Consider the following 20,723-nt stretch of genomic DNA (forward strand, 5'->3'; position numbering starts at 1 on the left):
TCTTCATAATATATACATGACCCTGACTTTCATATACTTAATATCATATCGTTTGTCTCCAGGTATCAATTTTGACAGTGGCAACCATCCAGTGCCCAGAATATAGGAGAGACTAATCACGAAGTCTTGAGAAAGATGGCAGCATACCATTAAATAGCCATCGAAACACGTTGACGCATGATAATACACAATCGAGAGAACCCATCTGACCTAGAAGTCTAGAAGATATTTGGCCTAGGTTTAGATGAAAAATAAGCAGGCTCTCTGATGTGTAACTGTGATGACTAAAAGTTGATGTTTCTTGTTTCTCTCTCCCTTAATGTGATTTTTTATTCTGTCTATAATTGAATTGAATCTTGTGAAATAAGTTTACAATTGCTTTTTTAACTAGGTTTTTAACTAAAAAAATGTTTGTGCTAATGAATTGTTTTTAAAATTGTATTGCAATGATGTCATTTATGTGAATGTATTTTGGGAACATGATTTACCAGTTTCATATGTTTTAATCAAATGTGTATTTGTGCATAAATATCTGTTTTCCTCTTTTTTAAGAAAATAAAAATTGCTTTTTGTAATTTTGTACTATGAGTGTGGATAGTTTTGGAACCCATATAGCCTAATGTTTATATTTGAAAGCATGTGTATGAGTATGTGAATATTAGTACGATATCCAAGGGATATTTTGTGTTATACTGTGCCTTCTACTTTGCCAACTGACAGATCCATTTTAGATTTACTACTCACCCCTCCTATTTGTGAAACCACACTTTCGCCTGGTGGCTGTACGGACGACAACAACTGTTGCAAGTTTTCACCATTATTGTTCTGTTTAATAATTAAGGCAGGGTAAAGAGCTGCCTTGACTTCTGAATTAGTGGACTGGATGCCCTCCTCATTCTTTGATGAAACATGAATGTCCATCACTTCATCCTCCTGGACCTCCTTTTTTTCTTCCTTTAACCCCTTTCCACGCTTGGAGCACCTTACACCTTTCGTAAACATTAACATCACCAATGGATACGTTTTCAGGTGAGAAAGGTGATCCCTATTTCTCCTGCGCCGGATGGTTTTTTGAAGTTTAAGGGGACTCCTCTGGCTCGGATAACAACTCTCTGAGCCTGGCGCTGTTTTCACTAATACGCTTGAGCACAAACACCTAGATGCATTACAAGATACTTAATTAGGTTTTGTTACAGCTTTACTGGCCTGCACCACGCCGAGTCAGTACTGTCCGCTCTCCACCCAGTTGACTGCTCTGGCTTGAATGCAGCTGCAGTAGGACGCAGCTAAAGTGAGTAGCTGAGAATGCCGCACGCCACAAGCAGCACCCGGTCCAAAGAACACCAGGCTGCTTTCCACAGGGGGGAGCTCAGGCACAAGCTCCGACCGGGTCAAAGAACGAAGAAGCAAGCCGCAGCCACCACAGCCGCAGTCACAGTCGCCGCCGACCAGCTACACGCCACCACACCACAACACTGCAGTGCAGCTCACGGTTCACAAACTCTAAACTAATTTAAGCCCATTCCTTCTTATACTGATGTCGGCTACATCTACTAAGATATTTGAGAGTTCATTGAAAAGGTGTCCTCATGATAGCTTTCTAGAGCACTCACCATAATTTTGATAACAGGAAATGCCTAAGGTTTTACAGCTTTGATTCCATCAAGCTGGCTCAGTGCTCCATTTCCTCATTAGAACACTGCGGAAAGTTACAGTAAGAACTCTAGGGATTTAAATGACAGACTGTTGCTGGCGCGGGAATCAATTCATGGTTTAAATCATTTTATTATTTTAGCAACAGGGTACAATAACTGTCCCACCTACATCCACTGGCTGGTGGGGAACAACAAAAGAGTGATAACATGCGAGGGTAACCTAGAGAGGATGGGACAAACACATTTGGTAGCGAGGGAGGTTATGGGGGACTGGAAAGAAGCATTGGCAACCTCATAGAAGTCGGGCAACAAACACAAAGGGAAACGGGGTGGGGTGAGAGAGAGACTGAGGACAAGATGCCACTTGCAGGCTCAGATAGGGACCTTATAAACGGTCCCCATATCTTATCAAACTGCGCTAGCGTATTGGTCACTGATGCTGTGAATTTCTCCATTTCCAATTGCCCCCACAGGCTATGCAGCCAGTCCAGTATTTTTAGGATTGCATCCAAGTCCTAGTGAGAAAGCAGAATCTGCTTGACCGCACCAAGACCTATGGTAATAGTGCAACCCTTTGAAGATTTTAATGGGTATGTCAGGCAGTTCAAATGTCCCATTAGAATGTAGCTAGGAAATCTGGGGAGGTCAGTGTCATCCACTGCTGCTAACACTTCTGTCCAAAAAAAGCTTATTTTGGGCCGATGCCAAAGAATTTGTGTAAGGGTGCCAGTTCGACTGCAGCACCACCAACAGGTACTGCCCTGCCTTTCTTCTACTGGGTGATCCAGGCCCGTGTGAAATATCAATAATGTGCAATTTTGAGAAGCATTGCTTTGCTGAAGGTATTGCAAGTAAAAGTGTGGGCTCTCTGTGGAATATCACCCATTCTCTAGTGTTAAATCTGCACTTGCATTCTTTCTCCCACTGTCTCTGAGCAGGTGTTTTCAAGGATGTCTGTGGTGCATCGAGGAATGTGTACATGTCAGACACAAGCTGTTTATCTGAGGAGTGTGTATGGAGCCATTTTATGAAGGGCGTGACACGTCTACCTGCACGGGGACAGATCAAGGACTGTGAAAACCAATGGCGTATGACAGTATATTGGCAGTGCGCGGTGGATGGGAGACCATAAGCAGACAGAATCTTATAATGTCTACATCAAAGAAGTCACCCATCCTCTTGCAATTGACATCTTGCCATTGAGTAAATGGGGAGCCATGTAGTGCAGATAAGTCTACGTTCCCTTTAATTGGTGTCTCGGTGAAATGTGAGTTAACAGTTTAGGGTGGAACTGCACCTTATCCCAGACTCCCATTGAAGCCCGGAGCACTGGTGAAACATAGATTCCCACAGGCCATTGCTGTTTCGGGAGCCATGGTACCTTCCAGACATGAATACCTCCATTGGATCCATAAAGCGCCAATGTTTTTTGGTTCTAGCCCGAGACCATTCAACTATGTAGTGCAGTTGTGCTGCCTAACATTAGCATAGTAGATTAGGAACACCTAGCCCACCCTCCGACTGAGCAAATATACGTCTGTTTGTTTGCCATGCGTGCTTTATTCCCATCCCATATGAAGTACTCAATAAGGCAGTGTGGTTTTGAATTACTTACGGGGGTTTGAAATGGTAAGGTTTGCAAGTCATAAACATTTTTTGGCCGTAGGATCATTTTAACAGCTGCTTAGAGCCTCAGCCAAGAAAAGTAATAACCCCTCCACTTAGATAAACCAGAACGGGCTGGTTCCAAGATAGCAGCATAGTGACATTCAACAGTGCATCCAGGTCTAGAATATGTCTGCAACCCCAAGTACCCTCCCCCTGTGAGGACCAAGCAAATGGAAAGCTACGTTCATGTTGGGCTTGATCGGCCTTTGGAATAGTGAGATTAAATGCAGAAGATTTCTGTAGGTTTGTTTTAAATCCTGAGGCTAACCCAAAGTCCACCAGTTTTCTCATCATGGCGGGAAGAGAGGGATGCATGTTTGTAAGACCAGTAAGACATTGTCAGAATACTGTGCTGCTTTATGTTCCCTGCCTCCCATAAGTATACCTGTGATGTTCTGATTGTTACATATCCGCTCAGCAAAGGGCTCCATATGTAAAGCACATTGCATGGGAAACAAAGGGCAGTCCTGGCGAGTAACCCTGGAGACACTGAAAAGCTGTGACAGGAGTCTGTTAACTCTCCTCATCGCTTTAGGGGAAGAATAGTCACAATGCATCCACTGACAGAACCATCAAGCAAGGTGAGTGAAGTAGTGTGGCTCACTGGTTAGAGGCGGCAGACCCGAGAGCAGAGGACGGCCCGGGACCAGGGTTCAATTCCCAGCGCGGCAGGTTTCTGGACCAGGGTCAGCGGACTCGATAATTCTCTCGCCTCGGTGCCCACTCTGATCAGCGATCACACTCGGCAACTCTGGGCATTAGCTTGCCTCATCTTCACTAACGGCCCCACCAGACTGCCGGGGATGCCTGGTCTCACCCTGGAGATACCCATTAAGGGACCATCTCTCTGGGAAGCCAGGAAGGGTTTCGCAGCGGTCGAAGCGCCTTGGGACCCTACGGGTAAGTAGTGCGCTATATAAATGCCTATACAAGGTCAAACCGTGCCATCACTGCATGGAGATTCGGCCAGTGCACCTGGTCAAAATTCTTCTCTGCATCTAAAGAGAGGAGAAGGGCCGGAATCCAAGAAACACTAAGGGGCATATTATCAAGACAGGCGATAAAATTATCACCATTTTAGCGGCAGAGAACTGCCGCTAAAATGGCGATAAATGGGCTTGATAATATGCTCTATGGAATTCCAATTGAAGCCCATGTTAAATGTTCTTCACATTTACCATGGGCTTCAATTGGAATTCCATACAGCATATTATCAAGCCCATTATCGCCGTTTTAGCAGCAGTATTCTGCCGCTAAAACTGCAATCATTTTATCGCCTGTCTTGATAATATGCCACTAAGTCTTATCTAACAGATGGCAAAACACTTTGCGTGATTGCTACAGCCTCTCTCAGGTATAAATCTGGTTTTGTCAAGGTCTACTATGCCTTGCATATAGAGAGCAAGACAGTGTGCCATAACACCTGTAAAAATCCTTGGCGTCCACATTAAGTAATAGGTTAGGACGGTGAGGAGCAGTGTACCAAATCCTTACCGGTCTTGGGGATTACTGTGATCATGACAAGGTGCATTTTATTCGTCAATGTACCAGTAGTACTAACAGCGATGTACAGGTGTGCCAGTATGGATGCTAGCAATGGCCAAAATTGTTAAAAGAAGTCTAATCTATAACCACCTTGCTTAGGGGCCTTGTCTGATTGTAGACACATCATAGCCATGAAGTCCTCATTGGGGATAATAACCTAGTCTAAAGTGGAAGTGTCTACCTGGAAGAGGCGGGCAGTAGGGGACCTGGGCCACATAAGAATTAATTTTTCCAGCCCCTAACTCCTCTGCTGTGCAGAGTGCAGCACAGAAGTGTTTGAATTCATGTACAACCAGCTTATCCTGATGTCTGCTGCTACCATTGGAACCAATGAGCTTACCCACTCTGTGATGAACCTCTTGGGAGTGAAGGCGATGGGATAGTGGGTGTCCTGCCTTATTCCTCCTATGTGTATTTCTGTTTTGTGCTCAGCAGGGCATTTTCTGTCCTATCTCTGTCCAGGGCCTTAAGTTGTTTGTGAGCTGCCAGACTTTGGCCCTTCATCACAACCAAAGCAGGGTGCTTGTGTGACCCCTCTAATTCCCTCATTTTAGTCTCCATTTGAGTTCGGGTATCTCACCTGTCTTTATTGACGTTGGGAAGCTATAGCTATAATCTTCTCTGGGGGCAAAAGGGTTTCCACAGGTGATAATTGCTAGAACCTCTGTCTTATCTGGGTTCCATTTAAGGGAGTTGGCTGCCATCGTAAACATAAGGATGTTCTGTTCCTTCGACTGTGCTTCCTTATAATTATCAATCTGCAGGATCAACTGAGTGTTATCTGCATAATTAAACAATTGACAGTCAATTTGTACTAGTGCCACCACCAACGTTTGAAGATAAATATTGAATAACAGTGGGTACAGAGCAGAGCCCTAGAGAACCCCCCACAGAAGTGTTCTTTTCCTAGACACATAGCCACCCAGCTGTACCTTTTGTGACCGATCCTTCAGGAAGGAGGAGATCCAATGAAAAGCCAAACCACTGTTTCCGAATAGCTGAATTCAGTCTTATAACATTTGATGGTCCACTGTGTTGAACGCGGCTGTGATGTCCAATAGGATCAACACTGAAGGCTTGTTCTTATCAGCCGCTAGCCTGAGCTCATCCAATACAGAGAGCATCACCAATTCTGTGCTATGGTGTGCCCTAAAACCTGCCTGCCGTGAATGAAGCAGTTGATGTTCTCCTATAAATAAAGACAAGATTTTGTTCACATGCTGTTCCACAATCTTCTATAGGAAAGGTAACCTAGATGCTGGATGGCAGCTCTTTGGATTTTTGGGGTCTTCTCCTGCCTTCTTCAGTAGTGAGGCTACAATGGCTCCCTTTCAGCTAAGAGGAACATAACCAGCTACAAGAAGACATTTAAAAGGGAGAGCAGGTCCACTCCCACCACAGGGAATGCCATTTTAAACACCTTGGGTGGGCAGGGATCTTCTGGTGAGCCCAATTTAACTGTTTCCATTAAGCGTGCTAAGGTGTCAAGGTCCAGTGGTGGGAATACTGAGAGTTTCTCACCCTGAAGGTCAGGCGCATCCTCCACTATCATAGGACATGGACAGATTGGGTGTTACCTCAATTAAGACATCACTAATTTTCTTTAAGAAGAAGTCCTGCTTCTTTCTACATTCCTCAGGGTCTGCAGTTGCCTTCCATTCCTTCCCTTGACCGAGCTCCCTAAACACCTTAAAAGTCTCCCTTTGCGTGTTTCTTGCTTCTGTAATCCTTAGCTTTTAGAACTCCACTTTCGTTGCAGTGATTGCTTTTTTGTCTATCGCTAACATTGCTTCATACTTCCTTGAGGAGATCTCCAGCTCATAATGCTTCCCCCATTTCCTTTCACATTGGATTAGCTTTGTTTCCTTTCTCTTAGTTGTGGGGTGTACCAGGGGGCTCCCTTACCTCTATTCCTTAATCGTTCTCTCCACATGGGGGCACTTATCTATGGATTCTTGCATCCCACCCATAAATCTTTTGCTCTCCTGATCTGTGTCCTCAATATATCTGCCTGCATGCATTACCTCTTTTAGTGCCTCCACAATCATAATTTAATCTATTTTGTCCTAATTTCGTCCCATTAGCCACTCTGGTGGTTGGTACACTGGCCGACTGGGCAGCGGGATTGTGAACTTGATCAAGTAGTTATCTGACCAGCTACAGGGTTAAACCTATGTTATCCGAACAGGTGGCTGAGTCGTCCCGATTAATTGTAAAGTATAACCCTTATCGTGGGTTGTAGCCTCCTCTAGTTGTTGTAGGCCGAGCCTAATCATTCCCTCTCCATACCTTTTTACCTGAGGCTCTCTTGGTACCTGATCCTACCAGACAAAATCTTTAAATGTCAGAAAATTTCAGAGCTAGCAGCACATCACTATGCAAGGCACTGCACTATCCCTTCACAATTTTTTTTAACAAACCATCTGTTTTGAGAAACCTTGGCTGTTAGAGCGGATCGTGCCACAAGCAGCAGTGACCACTTAAAAAAATCCATGAACAATGGCACACCAGTGTAAAAGTTATTTACATATAAATGATGACCTTTGTTAAAAAGTCCTCTACGTAGTTCCCACACAATTTTCTCTGTAACTCTGAAAGTGGATGCACAACCAGGGAGGGTCAATACAGGAATCCCTTCCAGTTTAGACCCTGAAGTCAATCAATACACAAAGCACGCAGAGACCGATATACTATAAAATAATACCACTCACTTGCTAAAGACAGCTAGACTTACCAGCACCTACTGTGCACAGACCCAGCAAGCACCAATGAAAACCCACTTGAAAATAAAAAAAAGTTAATTACACACATGGAAACATAATACACAATGGGGCAAATTCTCAAGGAACTATCGCCAAGTTAACAGCACTTTATCGCAGCCAAAGTCGCGATAAAGTTATCACCCTATCCATAAACTGGTGTGAACAGCCCATAGCACCAGTTTACCAGTGATAGCAGCCGCAAAACACCTCACCTCAGACGACCCCGGCAACTATCGCTAATGAGATGCAGGGTAGGCGTTCCTCTGCAAAAAGCAGCAACAACACCACTCCGCCGCATTCTCAACGACCAGCCAGAATGGCGATACAACCACAAACGTGCGATAAGGCACCTTAGCAGCAGGAAATTAACACCTGCTCTGACCTGGTGCAAAGCCAGACAGCAGCTTGCACCGCAAAAGGGAGCCCAGCCCACAGCCACACCTGAAGAACAAGAGATGCCATGGAGCTACTGATCATGCAGGTCGGAGCCCCAATAGGCCCACAACACCCACCGCTACCACCTCCAGGCCCGCTACGACTCTGGAACCCCCACACCACCCCCCAGACCACCACAGTGGCAGCGCAGACACAGACCACGGACCTTCAGTAAACACACCAGCCTCACTGGAATAACACCAGAGTATGTCATTGCCCATTACAGGCTCAAAAGGACAAGCATCCTCCGCATCCTGAACATTATTGCCACAGGCTGATACCAACACAGCGGACAACCAACATCCCTCTGCAGGCTGTGCTGCATCTGTTGGAGGAGTCAGCCCTATCAAAGTTCCCCAAACCTGTCCTGGATGCCATCATCAGCTTGGTACCCCAGTACCTCTATTTCCCCCAAACCACGCAGGAACAGCTGTAGACCAAGCAAGGCTTCAACGCCATAGCTGGATTCCCGCATGTTTTGGGGGCAATAGACTGCACACATGTCCTACTTGTGCCCCATGCCGACACTGCACACAATTACCACAACAAAAAGCACACACATTCCATCAATGTGCAGGCAATAGTGGACCACTGGGTACTCTTCACCAATGTCCTCCCCAACTACCCGGACAGTGTGCATGATTCCTTTATTTTCCGACAGTCCATCATCAACCAGTGCTTCCAGGATGGCACCTACGACAATGCACTGCTCGTTGGTAAGTACCAAATGAACACACAACACACACTTCAACTCCACAATCATTCAACTCACAACTTTGGGAATGCACACGTTACAAACTCACATACAACATGCCAAACAACATGCCCACCTACCAGACACAACAGCACAACTTACTGTGGAAACCTGGGCTAGCCATGTACATAAGCCATCAATGGCATTGCACCTCTGCCACACAATAGCAGATTTTGGGGTGAAGTGGAAACCAGGCCTGTGTGAAGGGGGCAAGTAGCCGATGAATGAGAATATACACAATGTCAAGTGTGGAGTGGATGTGTTGTACAGACTGCAGTATGCAGACCACACACATATCCATGTAGACATACACCGCTGGTGTTTGGAGTGTAGTGGACAGTGGACGCAACCATGCCACCCCAGCCAGTGGGGAACATTGAAGAAAAGTAACTTGTTATGTCCCTCACTGTAAGCATGTGCAGAGTGGGCAGGCTTGGCGTACACCGGGCCAGCGCAGAGGTGTGAATAAAAACACATATCTCTGGGCGTGGTTCGCTTTCATAATGTCGAAAGTCTCTGCCAGGGCGGCACCTCTCACCCCGCCATGAGGCCGACGCTGTGAGCAGTGTTGCCTGCGATCATGTGTGCCTGCTGCACCCTGGGCCACTGGTCCCTGAAACCGTCTTGCCCGTCCCTGTGCACCCAGGCCACAATGCCCAACTGCTGACACCGGCGTGTGTCGGAGAGGGCCCACCATGTGCCCGTGCAAGGACCGAGGCCAATGACCTTGGCAGCCTCCTCGGACCATCACGGCCTTCGTGACACAGGCCAGCAAAACTCCATTCTCCTTGACATACTCCACCGGTATACACAGCGGACAAGTAGGAAACACATTTGGAACTGACTCTTGATATCTTCATGGCAGTGTTAATGTCACAGTACACAAGGAGAGGAGTAAGAGGAAGATGCGCTTCAGTCTGGAGGAGACAAGGCTCACCTTTACAGAGGTGATGGAACACTACCAACCACTGCACTGGTGCCACTGACTCTGTGCAGCGGAATGCCTACCACACATGGCTGTGGGCCTCTGATGACCGCTGGCTGCGGTACACACTGTGGTGGGTAGGTCACAAATCCTGAACTGGGCTTTGCCCTTAACATGGCAGAGTCAATGTCATCTTACAGGTCTCATCGCAGAGTGCATCCCCTTCCAGCTCTGGTGCCCCTGAGTGTGTGCCCTGAAATTCATGGTTGATCTCTGTTTGTACATCGGTGACGTCTGGGCCCATGGGCTGGAGGTTGCCATCCTCTACATGTAGCCGATACTGACAAGGTGGAAAAGTGGAGTCAGTAGCCTTCAACTCCCCCATTTACCTGTTCCTGCTTTCTTCTGCCCTCTGCATCATGCCCTGGAGGGACACCTTTCACTGTCCTCCACAACCCGCGGCGATAGTCCCCTTGAACATTGACCGGTACACGCTCAGCTTGCGTGGCTCTGCCTCAGTACACAGCAAGAGCCGTCCCATGGCAGTGTGCCTGTGCTGGCGCTGTGCATCTTGGGCCACAAACTCTGCGCTGCTTAAGTCAGGGACACATAATGTCCATACCTTGTACTGCTGATTGTCTACTCACTGTTGTGGTTATTGCCACCACCACCCAACACCTGAGTGGTAGCTTACACTACCCAACACCCATCCAGCACAGGCATCACTGGATATGCGACCCTGGCAATAAAAGGGGCTGGGTGCACATGCCCGTATCCAGTCCCACAAAAGTCACTCAGTGTGTCTGTGTGGTCATTATGTATGCATGTGGGACTGGGGCCATTCCACATTATATTGTGCTGGTTCAGCATGCCAAAACACTAATCAGCTAAACCACACTTCACACACAAAATTTCCCTGGTGATTTAATGGCTTTTGCCCCCCTTAGGGGCAGATTGGCCTAATAATACATGGTTGATCTGTCCCGGGGGTTGAAATGGCAAGAATATTCCCCCTAAAAAGGGGAGCGACCCTTGGCCAATGTGCCGCTTCCCAATACATTACATGCCACATGTAATAAAATCCCTGGCTCGTAATGTATTGGGGAGTGGCCCGTTGGCCAAGGGTCACTCTGAATATTCTTGCCATTTCTAGTGGCTTTGCCCCATTTTGGGGAATAGGTGCTTAAAAATAGAAGGCCAATCTGCCCCAAGGGGGCCAAAATAGCCAAATTATCATGGCTAAAAAAGGAATGGACCCTTGCCCAAGGGGTTGATCCCAATACATTTTGCATTATATCAAAATAAACCCTGGTTGTCTGGGTTTTCGGCCCCCCTTGGGGGCAAAGGGCCTAAACAGCCAAATTATCAATGGCCCAAAATGGTGCACAACCCTTGCCCAAGGGGTCGCTCCCCATAAACATATTGCACAAAATTCCTGACCCCCGGGAGAAGAACTTACCAAAAGGCATCCTTTACCTAGACGCACTGTAGCAAATGGCTTCCAGCATGTCCCAATCTGCACTTGATGACTTTGGCATGCTGTGAGCGCGCTGATGTCACCAGATCGCTGAGGGTGGTATCGGAGTGGTAGCAGAAGCACTTCCGCTGTCATCCCCAGTGGAGTCATGTGGGTGGGTGTCCCACTGGGGGAGTGCCAGCGCTTCCCCTGTGGGCCAGTGCGAGGACATGATAGTTATGTCTTCAGCACAGCAGAACAGCTGCTAAGGATGTAACCATTGTGTTCTTTGCACCGAAGGGGTTAAGGATATTACTTTCATTAAGAGTTTAATAAAATCTCTGCATTCAGTTAGTTCAATGTATTGGTCTAATTAGTGAACTGATAATAAAAACATGATTTGGTCAAATCATAACAAAAATGCATCAGGCACATTCCATAAGTGAAAGAATCCGTATTCTATGAATGGGGCAACAATTATACTAGCAAGAATGCATATAGAAGTCTACTTGGAGAGAAAAGAGTGAGCTAGAGCATGAAGCTCAAATTCAAGAAATCAATATCAGCAAAACTTCCTATAAAGAGAGGTTCAAGAAACCCAGAAAAGTCTCAGCAAATAGAAAAAAAATAATCGGGCAGTAGCAAATTGTAATCAGGAATAGGTTAAAAAAAGGAAGGGCACATCAGTAGCCATCCTTATGCATTAAGCTGCTAACATTCAGCTTTAGAATGGGTATGGCATATAGGTAAGAGCATAAAAGGGAAAAGTGTTTGGGGCAAGTGTGTGGAATTTTTCTAACTTACTCTAGGAACACACACTAATGTAAACAGTTGAAAAGAAATGTTGCAGTCCAAGTTGTATCTTCTTTTTCTCCTGCCAGCTTTCAGTATTCTCCTGAGAACAGACTCACCTTTACATTTCCCTCAATTTTACACAATAGGCTGCAGAAAATAATCAGGTTGAAAAAATACCACAGACTATAAGTTAAACAAATAAATTAAGAGGCACCTGTATGACCCTGTGTGACTCTTGCCCCATGGAACGTGGTACTAGAGCAGCGCAAACCTTAAATCAGATTCATGAAGGCCACAAAATCAGGAGTAAGACAGCACAGCTCAAATTGCTGCATTGGCTTAATCACCTCTGGGAAGGCATTCCATGGGCATTGCGTGGGTGTTCCCACATAACTCCCATGGTTTTTGACACATTCCCAAATTTTCTGGTAAACCTGCTAATACACCAAAAAGATATGCCTACCCAGGAGAGGCATAACAAGGTGAAATATTTTTTATTTTAGTTTTATATAGCGCTAGATAGAGGAATATGCCTCTCAGGATTGTTTTTACGAAGGAAGATGTCCCTCCCTGCAAATGCAAAAAAGTGGGAAGGAAATGGAGATGCACTGGGTTTAGTTAGCAAAATGACGCTCAGAAAAGCAAACTGGCAGTGGTGGTACCTTGTGAACTTGGGATTCATCATTGTCTAAGGTCTCGAGAACTATGCAGGTTTGCTGCCTTACTTTATGTGGTATAAAGGAAGCCCACCTTGAGTGTCCCTGCACACTGCATATTTTTGGTTATCCCTCTATATTTTGTGCTTTGGGTGTTTTGTGTTGTGGTTCTGTTTGATGTAATTTTACCTTTAATATTGATGTATGCAGCCCTGAGGAAGCCCCAGCCCGGATCGCCATGTAAAGGGGGCAAAACATCTGTTGAATGTTACTCCTCTTTTTGCGATTTGACTCGGAGCCCTTGAAGCAAGTCAAAAACACAAATAAATAAAAATCACTATCTTGCATTCCCATCATTGGAATTTTCTCTGTGTCAAACAACAATTCTTGGCTTGTCCTGACCTTTCCTTGGAACTCTCTCGTGTCTAGGGAGTGAGGGGTCTCCCGTTTTCGAGGACAAGCACGATCTCTATATTTTGCTCAATTAAATACAGCCAATGGGACCGATTACCCCTCATCACTCAGAAGACTTGCTGTGCTGCACTGCTTGACTTTTTTATAAATAGGCCCCTAAATGCCTTATTTTTTATATGTAAAGATCAAATTGACTTCCAGCAACATAAGCTGATAATCGCCAACCGATCAGTGAATTACCATGTGCATTCAGAGCATCAATTTACTTGAGTTAAGAATACTGTTGATATTATTTTATAATTTTATCAGAAGTTACAGGGAAACATTTCAGATCTGGTCTGCAATCCACATTTAAGACTCAATCCAATGTGTAATTATTGCCGGATGAAGAATTGTGTTTTAAAGATTTTCAATTGCTCTCGAGGCTTTTCAACAGTCCTATATTATTAAGATCATTGGTAAAGATACGTCATACTTATTATACCACGAATAAATTAACATAGCCTCTCCTTTTACATTTTTACCATGTGTAGATTTCATGATGTGCAACGTGTATGTAGGGTTTTCAAGTGTCTGAAACTTGATGTTTTTTGACCAGCAGTTGTCAATTTGGTCCAGTAGGATTAACATGTTCTATTGCTCTCAACAAACCAAGAATTCATCTCTGTTGTTATAACATCTAAAATCTTTCTTTGCAACAGTTGCTAGTTTACTGATAGAGAGCAACTGAAAGGATATTGCTTCTGCAAATGTAATATGTGGTTGGTTACAAGAAGTATGATGAATAACAGAGATCAAACTCTGCTTTGATACCAGAACATTATAAGACTATGGCAGATTCCAATATTCAATCTAGGTATTACATATTTTGATATTTATTGCATATTTATTTTTTATTATTCTGCATGCATGATCATTATCTAAAATATTGTTTTACTGTTTCAAGTGGCTATGTTATTCTAGTTATACACCATATTTGTAGATAATGTTGCCTAACGAAAGAGGAAGGCAATCACAGCATATAAATAATATGAACCTGGTCATAATTGATCATTTACCGTCTAAATTCTAATGGATATTGCAGCTGATTATCCTCTAAGAATCATAGTGAGCTAGCTACATCTATGGATTAATCTAAAACATTGACATCCAGACCGTATTTCTCACTGTAAAATGCATCTTAAAGTCAGCTTGAAGACAGCATTTTTTTTATAATCTGGGTTACACATAGCATCTCTTTAAGAAAAGTTTCTAATTTGTTTTGACCCTAAATGTAAAAATATTTTGTAATAAATACCAAATTTGCTTTACTAAAAGGACCTATGATGAGTTAGAATTTAAAGACAGTTTGAATTCAAAGACAGAATTTGGGGGGTTTGCAAAAATGTACAATGGAGCAGATTTACAAGCCCCTTGCGCCTCTTTGTACTGCTATTGCATCGCTATTTGTGATGCAACGGCGGCACAAATAATGTGTTCTATTTACAGCGTGACGCATCTAGGGAGATGTGTCACATTGTAAAGCCCTGGGTCACATTGTACCTGCATCAGGTATAATATATGCAGGGGGCAGTCCTATGCAGGAAAGCCTCGCAAAAGTGATGCAGTGAGAATTCTCTGCGTCACTTTTAGAACGCCACTGCGTCACAACTTTACGTCTGCTGGAAGCTGGCATAAGGAGTGATGCAGTATAGGCAACAAAATGCATTGATGAAGTTGTGTCGTGCTTGCGACACAACTCCAGCAATGCGTGACTTTTGCCCCAACAGATGCGGGAGTGTTTCTAACGCATCTGTCAATCCTTCCGCCATGGTATGCCGTATGGTAAATATGGAGCATCCATTGTGGCTCAAGCATTTTTTTGGGTGCCGCAAGGAAAGTGACGCCTCTCTATAGATGCGTCACTTTCTTGTAAATCTGCCCAACGTTTTTTAATTTTCTACTCTGCCAGTCACTGGAGGTTAATATAGCAATTGTGTACTTTGCACTGTGGAGCTATCCAGTTAGATCATACAAATATCAAACCTTCATTGTATTGAGCAGCCAAGCTTGCACTGGCATTTTCCCAAAAAACAGAAGTTATTAGAAAACCTTCTTCCACTTAGTTATTGTTGACAGGTGCCACATTCCACACATTACATGAGGTAAATGTCTAAACAGAATATCCAGATCAGAATACCTAGGGTTAGCCAAGTTCTGAAAAAAACATCGATTCTCCTGAGATCTGGCTTATGGGGAAAGGATGCAAATGATTGAATGTAAGCTTTCCACATTCTTGGGAATTCTCAGAATCTTCGTGTGAGAATTAATGACGTGCAATCCAATCTCAGTAGATTTGAATACAATTGCATTGCTTACAAAGTGTGAGTGGACAATGTGAAACTTTGGTTTGAATGAAATAAGTTTTATCAATTCCAATTCAGAAGGTGCCCGGGAACATATTTAGTTGTACTTGCCACCTTTCTTCTCTTACCTCTCTTAAATAATATTCACTATCAACCCTCTTCATATACTTATACAGATTTATCTTGCAATTTGTAATTTTTGGAATCCAAGTTATTTTCAAACATGCAGGATGACCTACCTCCCATAAAATAGGTATTTAGTGATATAGGTTGGCCACACTTTATCACCAAAATCTGCTCACCCTTGACTATCTATTGCTCACAAAAGAATTGTACTAGTTATAAGTCCTTCGTGACACCCTATCACATCCTGTACTCAGTTCAAGAGAGCGGCCTGGTCAGTGGCTTCAAACGCTGCATTTGGATTCAGGTACATTAATAGAGCTTAATTTCTTGAGGTCAGTTTGTTTGAGTGGCAATAACAGCAATTTCCACCACAGTTTTGTAGGTTGGTGTCTGCCCCAACAATTAAATGCAGCTGTTTAGAATGTCAAATGAAAAATTGTATTTACACTCTAATGCGCCTTCTGATGTCACTGAAAGGCTATGCACGCACTCACTATCTATTGGCCATAGAAAGTAGTCTGTTTTATGTCAATATGTACATATAATACCCAGCAGCAGTCTTTTTACCTCTGGCAGTAGCAAAAACCCTGTCCATGTATGGGTGTATGCTCAATGGTACTTCCATCCCTTGCAGTGAGTACCTGAGTGAGTCGATTGTTTCCGGTACCCGGCTGAGAGTGGATTGCTACAGCTGCCACTGCTCCTGCCGCTCACTCGCGGTTTAGCGGCTTGGCTGCGGCTCGTATGCCTGCCGTTGGCTATTGGCTGTTCCTGCCTGTTGCCGGATTGCCTGCCGCCGCCATTCGAGTCCGCAGTCCGCTTGGCAGCTTGGCGGCTTGGCTTGGCTGCCTCTGGGCTGCTGCCGCTGTGCTGCTCCGGGGCTGGATCTTGCAGGAGCACCGCAGCCGGACCACATTTCAAAGGCTCAACATCGGGGAGGACGCCAGCCAGCCACCAGTCAGCCTGGTTGGCCCTTCCCTTCAGCTCCTGCAACCACTTACGGCCACTCACCTGACGCGGTGGACGCTATTGAGGTTGTTAAGGCAGACGGGGGAGACGATTGACTAGGCATGGGCGGAAAATCCGTTCCGCTCGCGGATTTTGCGGATTTTCGGGAAATCCGCAATCCGCGAGATTCGCGAATCTCCCGCAAAATCCGCAAATCCGCGAGCAGCGGATTTTGCTCGCACTGCTCGCACTGTTCGCGTGAGTTCGCGCCCCGCGAATAAGTGCAAAATTGCAGAAATACGATCTTAGCAAAACTGAAAGTAACTACTTACCAGGTTCAAAAGTTCAGGCTCATCATTAGTAGCCATTTCCTGTAGTGCTTTCTGAGGGGCCCCTCCAGAGTTCAGTTGCCAGTTGAAACTATTATGTGACCCTGCTCTGAACCTCAGAATAGTTACACATATGCCACAAAGGTCCTGAATTACAGCTAAGGGAGACAAGCAGGAGCCAGGCTGGAAGTTAAAATCCATTAATCAGCCCCTAATTCATTATTGTCAGTTGGGGCAGGGCAGGTGTTGTAACTAATTTTGCAACAATGAAAGCACTTAGTAAGTGCAAAAGATCACTAATCAGGGCGCACTAAGGAAGCAGGTGCCAGCTAAAAAAATATTCTGTGACACATTAATCAGCCCCAAATTAATTCAGGTCACTTGAGGCAGGGAAGGTGTGCTTTGCTTTGCCGAAAATAATGTACACTGGACAACCAGAGGGTGTGGTGATGAAACAGAGGGTGGCATGGGTGGGCCAGAGGGTGGCATGAGTAGTCAGAGAGTGGCAGTGGTGACAGAGAGTGGCAGTGAGGAAGAAGAGTGTCCCAAACAGGCTGGACATGTAGAAACAACAAGTTCGCAAAACTTGCGACCCGACAGGTAAGTTCGCAAATTGCGAAATTGTAAAAACCCTCGCGAACTGGCAGAAACACGGGCGAACACAAAAAAAAAAAAATCCGCAAATTCGCGGGAATTCGCGGATTTTGCGGATTGCGAATCCGCAAATCCGCAAAATTCGCGAACGCGAGATCCGCAAAATTCGCTCATGCTTACGATTGACACCCTCTACATCTGACCCCCGGCTCCAGTGCCAGTGCTAGCTTTTGTGTCTGCTCCCGCTGTCCTACCACAACCCCGGTCTTACCCCCGCTTTCAGTAGTGGATAGCGGGGGTGCAGTGGTTACAGATGGTAGACAGCGGCAGACAGCTAGCTAGCAACAGAGGAACTTGTGCACTGTTGAGCAGCGGGAGAAGAGGAGAAACAAGCTTTACTGCTTGCTGGTTTACAGGCAGCAGGAGGCAGTGCCAAGGACAGGTGGACACAGGTGGAGAAACGACACCGAACCGACAGCGAACCACGGAGTTGTGCTCTTGCATTACATTGGATACCAACTGCCAGGTACAATATAGTTGGAGTAAGTAAAGGATAGCATGAGGTCAGGTCGTGTCCGAGGCAGCACAATGGTCAAAGGGGTGACAAAAAAGCAGAAGCGAACCACCAAGATGCTTGAGGGCACCAGGGACGAAGCACCACCCAAAACTAGACTTGCAATACAGAAGGACTGCTCCCTTATTGAAATAACCCCAGATATAAGTACTTCAGGGTAAGAAAAGAGCGGGCATCCTTTAAATTTAGAGACAGGTAACGAGCCAAAAAAACGCCAATTCTCGTACTGACCAAAAATCTTTACAAAGTTTTGCTTTCTAAAAAATGCAGGGGACACTCTACTATCAAACGGAAGAGAAATACCAAGCCTTCAATCCCCTCTTAAGCCAGTACAGCCAACAAAATCATTACAATTTACTGGCACACAGAGAACAACTCACAAAAAGAGAAGTCCTAGCACAACCAGTAATGCTAGTACGACAGCCATCAGCCCCTTACAAGAAACATCAACTCCACAACACAACAAAACTGGGATGATCTGTGAAACTATAGGTAAAGTCCCGACAGTTGATGTTGAATTAATAAAAGTACATAGATCGAACAAGGCAAATGAGATGTTCAAAGACGACCAGGGAGAAAATCATGTAAACAGCTATGATACAGCTCGTGAGAGTGGGCCAACGTACAATAAAAACACAATTGGCAACTGCGCTATAATTGATGCACCAACGATCTACGATCAGATAAGTCCAGAAGCAAAAACGCTGTCTAGGAACACCGGCTTCAACCAAATGAGGATAAGGGAAGTACGGAAAGGAATAGAATTCACTCTGGCACCACCTACCCCAATTCTACAACCAAACAAACAAGCACCTGATTACAAAACAAAGTCAAATGTTGGGGGGAGAGAGATAAAGAGGAGATGTCAGCAACTAACTCTGCAAAAGTGACAGAAGAGACAGAGGTCTCTTCATATCTGGGAAAAGAAGAGTGGGAAGACCTTGTTGCCGCCTACACCCAAGATAAGTGCAGGAGCGGGCTCATTGAAAACACCTTGGAAAAGACAACTGAATGTAACCAGGAACTACATGTGGGGGGAGAAAAAAAAGAAGATCAAAATGAGACAGCAAATCCAGCACTTGAGGAGGGATCACCAAAAAACTCAACTCAGGAACTGCTTTGCCTAGCTTGTTAAAAACAATGCAACTTTTGGTAGAGGCCCTCCATTACCTATAAGATAAGATGGACACCCAATTGATGCTCTTAGATACCTTGCCTGTCTTTGTGGTTGCCATCGATGGGAAGCTGGGCACATTAAATACACTTCTACAAAACAAGTATGACCAATCCCAAGGTATGATTTCGAGTTATGGATGTGGTCCAATTATTGACAAACTGGCCTCACTTCCATTAATGCTGAGAGACCTATGCACACAAATTAAAAAGTCCCTGCAGGGCTCAGACAAGCATTCTTTTGAGGGACACACTGGAATCCAAACAGATAAGCATTATTTTGAGGGTCGCACAGGGAATGAAATAGACAATCCGATAAATACAGAATCAACAAAAGCCATTAAAAAGGTATACCCCGGGACAAAGGATCCACAGACTCACAAGACCCAAAAAGAAGAGGCCAAAGTAACCGGAACAGTAGACGATCAAATGCCTGCAGTCTCATGGGAAGAAAAGATAGACAAACAGATGAACGCAAAACAAAGGAGAGCGAAAAAACGGAAAGGCAGAATTAAAAAAAATTTTAAATCAAGAAGGATTCAAGCGTCTTTTTGGGTCGTCATCGCCATCAGAACAAGGCGAACTCAAGCCCGAAAAGGACATCAATAAGAATGAATAAGTAGAAGCCCTGCATCAGGAGAGGACCAGCTTGCTTCCATATCCAATTAAAAAAGAAAACACATTAACTGAGCCAGTCCAGAAACAACAACAAAAGTGCAACACCATGACTTGTTCTATAATCAATAAAACAACAAATATTGCACACACTATGACAATAAGGCTTGAGAGTGAAAGCGACCAGCGTACACTACCAAAACTGCCAGGAAATACAAGATGCGACTTTGAAGAGACAAATGACAGCGAACTGACTTCCATCAGACAAGATATCCGGAATTACTAATTCCAGGAGTAACAGACGGAGTACAGAACTCTGTCAACAGACCGGGAATATCAATACTTGAGGAGCAATAGGGAAAGGCGGTGAAAGAAATGTGGAACATCTTCTAATCACTGGAAGTATTCAAGATGGCGCATCATCCCCAACAGGACTAATTGATCCAAGATGGATCGCCAGAACCATAAACAGTCATGCAAATTGACAAACAAGTACACACTCAAGATCGAGTGGGCGTAACCATTTTAGTATATGCTCATGGTACGTCAATGGTCTGGCCTCTAAAATGTCCGATTCAGACTTCTTCAGTTATATAAGATCTTTTGATATTGTGGCACTGCAAGAAACATGGCAAGCAGAGTCTCTACACCTTCACGGAATTTTGAGTGTCTTTACTAGTGCAAGAAGGACAGCAAAATATGGACACCTTCAAGGTGGTCTAGTGACCTATGTTTCAGCCACAAGTGCCTATGTGGTCAAAGAAGTTAGACCAACTTCTCCTGAGTCAATGGCAGTAAACCTCTCCATTTTACAACCAGGCATGGGGGGAATACATCTTACATTGATCAATGTCTACATTCATCCAAAGAAAAAATCAAAGGCTACAAAAGAATGATGTAAGTTCCTGGAGGAGTGTGTCAAGGAAATACTGTCAACAGATTTTATGATCACCG

The sequence above is a fragment of the Lissotriton vulgaris genome, chromosome 11 (assembly GCF_964263255.1).
Source record: "Lissotriton vulgaris chromosome 11, aLisVul1.2, whole genome shotgun sequence".
In the NCBI taxonomy this organism is placed as follows: Eukaryota; Metazoa; Chordata; class Amphibia; order Caudata; family Salamandridae; genus Lissotriton; species Lissotriton vulgaris.